Below are 6000 nucleotides of genomic sequence, written 5' to 3' on the forward strand. Positions count from 1 at the left end.
AGTATACCTTATAGCAATCGTAAATGACTTACCCTGCTGTGTGGGGTTGGTATGAATCCTTCTCTTTTGATAGCAAGGAGCCATCTCCGCCGAAGTTCTTCATCATTTGGAAATGTAAAAGAATGTTTTTTTTCAGAATTTGTGTAGTTCCCACGACACCTTGGCACACTACATTTATTCACCATTGTTTTCTTCACAGTTATTACTCAAATCACGCATTTAATTCGCCAGAAAAGTGTAGCTCTTTCCCTCACCAAGGTACGACCTAAACTGACCTTTAGGCCGTTTACAACTTTACCTGCCAAGACCTTTGGCCTCTATGTGCTGACGTCGATTAAGATGTCTGGGTGATTCATCAGGCCTTCAATCTCTCGGTGGCCACGTTTTAGCCCCATGGGGGACTCTATCTTCCCGTATGAGGGAGATTTGCTCACCAAGAGTCATTAAATGCCTTGGCTTTGCGTGCAGGATAGCTACCTTGAGGAGCTGCCACAGATATAGGACCCTTAGCTGGAGGGCCTAATGAAGAAGGGATTGTAATTGCCATGGCAATGGCAGGTATATTGTAGTTTGGACAATGCCTGTGTCTTGCAGACATGTGACCTTTCCAGCCAGAGTCTCTGCAGAACTTATTACTGAAGTCCTTTCCTGGCACTGGACAATGAGGCTGAGATGGAACCACAGGTTGCAAAGCTGTGGAGTCACCAAGGCCTGCAGTGCCATCTGGCGCAGGGGAAGACCGTCTCTGAAGGAGGCTAGAAGTGGGGAGGTTAATGGTTCCTCGTCCGAATCACCCTCAGGAATGAGTCCAGGGTTGACTGGCGGTTCCACCTCTCCTGAGGCAAAGGAGGCAGATGCCGAAGGGGTAAGAGGATTGCAGAAGGCAAGTGTTTCTTCTGGCTTTGGCACTGGAACAGGGTAGATGACAGTGAATGTTATAAAAGATGATGATTAAATATGCCGAAATTATTTTCTCTTAACCTATGGAAACTGGCGCGGCTCCTCTGGCAAGATCATTTGTCAACATCTACGATAATGGCACTGTGCCAAGTTGGCGCTCATATAGTAATACCTAATGGCTGTGGCATATTGCATTTTAAATGTATCATGATGTGATAGGCATGAAAGGGAAATCATAGGACTATAAAAAAGCACAAGAATGGAAGGAGCGAAGTCAGCGATGTCGGAGTCAACAGTGCCAGAATCTAAAGCTGGGAAGGGCTCAACAACCGACTGGGACGAAGCCCTACACAGATCAGGCGTAGGCACTGACTCCAGGCAATGCACTGGTTCATCTGCTGGAGTTGAAGGCATTGCGGGCGCTGGCCCTGGCCCTCTCTCAGACCTGGGCCCATTGAGCATGCAGCACAGGTCCAATTTATCTGGCAGGGGGATGTGCTTCCATGGAAGATAATCCTTCAAGAGGTCACTGCCTAGGATGATGTTGTAAGATTCATGAAGCCTCCCCACCACTTCTAGGCGGCAATGTTGCATTATGTGGTTTGCGTCACCTAGGGCCATTCTCACCCTTAGGAGTATTGTGGGGACGGTATAGGTGGTGCCATCTATCCACTTGAAGGTCATTCCTTCATCTTCTCTAACTTGGGCACCCAGGGGTAGTGCATGTCACGCAATGAGAGAGACCTTGGCTTCTGTATTGGCCAGGGGCATTACTCGCCAATAGGAATAGAGGGATTCATCGTTAGGGAGAGTGACATGGGTGAATCAGCATGCTAGGGTGCTCTGTAAAGTGCCATACGGACCTCTTTGGACACTTGAGGGAATTCGAGGAATGCCCACACACACTAAACATAGTGCAGAACCTCCTCATCCATCTCTTACTGGGAGTCCAGCCCTTGGGCTGGGGCTCTGAGGCAAGGGAAGGCATTGCCTTGGATCAGTATGTGTTGATGCCCAACGATTAACTGTAAATAATGTTTGTGTTGTCTAGTTATCGCAATGGTTAATGTTAAGGTTTACTGTGTGGTAGTTTGCTTGAAGAACCATTGAGGAACCATGAGAAATAACGTTGCTGGTAGCTGTATCTGGAGGTTTTTGGCTGGATTCCTCTGTATGGTTTTGAGAATATGAAGATCTGTCAGAGTAGTCTGACCTCCAAGGTAGTTTGAAGCCATCTATATGCATGGCGTACAGGATGACCTTTGCCACATTTGTGACATTTTCGCTTGTTCATGCACCCCTTCGATGTATGATTCAGACCGTAGCAACTGAAGCATCTACGCTTTGCTCTATAATAAACTTTCTTTTCTCTTCGAGATTTCTGCTTGAAATCTGCACAGTTATCCAGATCGTGATTTTTTGCTTCAGTAAAAACAGGAGGGTGACCCAAAAACCACGAGTTCTACTTTGGCTGTCATGATTAACTTGCATCACAAATGCAGACTCTGTTGGTTTTCCCTTTTGATGGTTTACTAGAATTCAGTTCTCTATGCATTGCTTCTTTTGCCGAACACTGGGTCATTGACACACTCTGCAGCTTTAATAACAAACTGGACAATGTCACCAAAGCACGAAGACCTGTTCTCGAGGAGTCTGCGGTTTGTGGCTTGTTCACGCCATTTATTCTGGAGATAACTTGGCAATTTCTGGACCACCACCTGCAGGTTCGGTGCATGATCAAGAACAGCTAGGTGAGTAAGTGTTTGCATGGCGCTGAAGCACCTTAGCAAGTAATGCGAATATCTTCTCAGACATTTCCCTTCGTCTGGTTTTATCGGCTTCCACTCGTTTAGTTGTTTCAAGTATGCCAGGGATACTTTATAAGGATCACCATACTCTTGTTGTAGCAACTGTCTTGCCTGACTATAGCCTTGGTCTGCCTGCATGTATATACAGCTGCTGATGAGGTCCTTAGGTTCGCCATCGGTATGCTGTAGAAGGTAGTAAAGTCTGTCACTGCTACTGGCTGTTCTAGAGGAGATCCTGGTGTCAAACGCAGTATGAAGTCACTGTATTCCAGAAGATCACCGTAAACTTGGGAACTTCCGGTGCAGGCAAAGCTAGAGCTGTGGCGATACCTCACTAAATCTGCTGCTGTATGGTGTTAACTGGAGGTGAATTAGGCAGTGGATAGGGTGCACCAAAGTTACTGTTCACAGGTGTATTTACAGGCAGATACGTATACTGTTCTTGATTTGGAAACGTTGATGACGTGGCATTCGAAGTGTTGACCGGAGGTGCACGAGTGTTAGTAACAGTCTCTGAAGAATTTCTGGGAACAAATTCTTGTGTAGTGCTGGGATTCAGACTGCAAGCTGGCACCATTTTCCAGGGTGACAGGAAGTATAACCTGGTTAGCCATATTGCCACCGTTAGCCGTGTTAGCACCTTCACTCACACAAATTCCAGGGGCAGCTACACTAGGTCCAGCGACCATAACATTCACGTCCTGATGGTTGGCTGGTTGCACAATAATGCTGGTATGTGTCTCATTGTCTTTGTTACCAACATTGTCATCGCCAATGTCATTTTCGGCTTCTGCAAAAACACATGCTTTTGCTCGAGTCTTGGCTATTTCGATATCCAATAGAATCTCTTCTGTCTTTGCCTCCTGTTCCTTTTTCTTTGTCATAAGTTCTTTTCGGCAAGCAACTCGGCGAGGCGTGCTTTGCTCGCACCTTTTCTGACATAGCCGATTTGCCAGAAGGAAGGGAAGAAGGCCGTTGGGAAGAACGTTTTGAACCAGATTGGCTTAAAAGACGCTCCAGGTCGTCTTCAAGTCGTTTTTCGTTTATGGCAATCCATTCACTAGTATGGTTTCGGAATTGCAGAATGCTAATTTCCTTGGTCTCATATCTGGACAATTCCTGGTCTTGCTCCAATTCGTCTGAGATGTTATCCATGACACAATTGAAGTTTTTGGTACTTATCGAAAAGCTTCGTTATATTCCTCTGGACACATTTTCACCAAGTGCAGGTTGTCAGGATTTGACATGAAGCCTGTGAGTTCATTGCGTTTTTTCGTTACGTTGGCAAGTGATGATCTCAATTTATTTTTCAATGTTCGAATATCGACTGTTGTACCCGAGTTTTCGACGGGAGCACTATTCTGGACAGTCTCATCAAACCCCTCCATCTTGTCTGTAGTTGTTTATAACAGGCAGTAATTCCACTTTTTAAGGCTCACGTATGAGTTATAATAGAATTTCAGCGTGAGTCGTTGATGGTAGTTTAACAATTTAATTGAACGATGTTAATGCACTATTCTTCTATTGCTTAACGTGAATGATGGAGAAACACAATTTTGATACGCACATATAGTTCTTTATTAGATCCATGACGTTAACATCGATATGGTTATATTGTTAGACGCTTATACATGTAGACTTGACGTATGTAGCGTAACTTGAAGTGATGTGATGTGGTTCAATTACTATGGATAAACGAAAAAAAGAAATCAACGTATGAATAATATGCTAATTTATACAAAATTATTAAGTTAAATAACTAAGACTGATAGAAACAATATGCAAAGCTTAATTAAGTAAATTATGCATGTATAACGGCTAATTACAAAAAGCTAATACACAAAGTCAATATAATCAAGGCTCATATAAAGGCATACGTTATATACCATGTAGGCTTACAATTGGGAAAGGATGAATCCGCTATTCTAAAACAGTATAATAGGCGTTTACTTACAATTGTGTTCCTATAACAAACGGTCCAAATATTCCTCAGTAAATACAAAACTTTCGTTATATTCGTTATATCCGTTCTGTATGAAATCTCTTTTTAAACTGATAAGTTTCCTCATTTGTTTACAGGAAGACACTGCCGATTACCAAAAAGTTCATGTGACCGAGAATTATGCATAAATTAGCTAAAACAACCCAACACCAAGTAAACAATTCATATGGCTGAGCGTAGACTCGAACCAGCAAACTACCACACAGTAAACCTTAACATTAACCATTGCGATAACTAGACAACACAAACATTATTTACAGTTAATCGTTGGGCATCAACATTACTCGACCTCTAAATCATATGATTTACAAAAAAATATAGGATGCACAACTAATGTTTCATTTCATACTACAATACGTGAATAGAACATGAATAAAACAAATTTAAAGAACGAACATTAAAACGATAAACACAACAAAAATAAAAATGAGTTTGACAAACAGATATGAACTAGAAATATCAATGTCATATAGTGTCTCTGGATAATATCTATAACACTTGATCTTCTTTTGGAAGTAAGAGTACGAGCTTGCTCACTGGTCTGTGCAGTTCAGAAGATTGGGTTCGAAGTTTGACGCTTCTCACAACACCTCTGAGTCTGGCAGTACCTCTGTTCTTTGTTTAGTGGCCAGTGAAGTCTTGGCATGTTCTCGTCTTTCAGGAGCACGATGTCACCTGGAAAATGTGTATTTCGTTGTTGTTTGTTCCATTTGGGGCGTTGCTGCAGGCTGACTATGTACTCCCTTTTCCATCTGCTCCAGAACAAGTCTGACAAATATTGTACTCTACGCCACCTTTTCTCGAGTACACATATTCTGGTTGCGTAAGGTCCCGGTATTAACCTCTTGGGTGACTTCATGTGGAGGATCTGACTCGGACTTAGTGGTTCCATGTCGTCAGGGTCATCAGAACAGGTCGTGACTCGGTCTTGAGTTCACAATATATTCTACCTGCAGAGAAGCGACGGAATGATTCGTCATCGAGGCGAGTCCGTGGGTCGTAGAAAAGCGCAGATAGAACTTTCCGAATGGTACGGATCTGGCGCTCCCATACACCGCCCATGTGCGATGCCATAGGTGGGTTGAGTTTCCAGTCGATATTCATGTACAGTAGTTTGTTTTGGATTTTGTTTTGGTTCAGATCTGACCAAGCCTTGTTCAGCTCATTCCATGTTCCGATGAAGTTGGTCCCGTTATCCATCGGATTTCTTGTACTGTACCTCTGCGGGCTATGAAGCGTTGTAGGCAGTGAATAAAGGAATCTGTTTTGAGACTGTTAGCAGCTGCAGAT

Source organism: Macrobrachium rosenbergii, chromosome 3 (genome assembly GCF_040412425.1).
Source record: "Macrobrachium rosenbergii isolate ZJJX-2024 chromosome 3, ASM4041242v1, whole genome shotgun sequence".
Taxonomy (NCBI): domain Eukaryota; kingdom Metazoa; phylum Arthropoda; class Malacostraca; order Decapoda; family Palaemonidae; genus Macrobrachium; species Macrobrachium rosenbergii.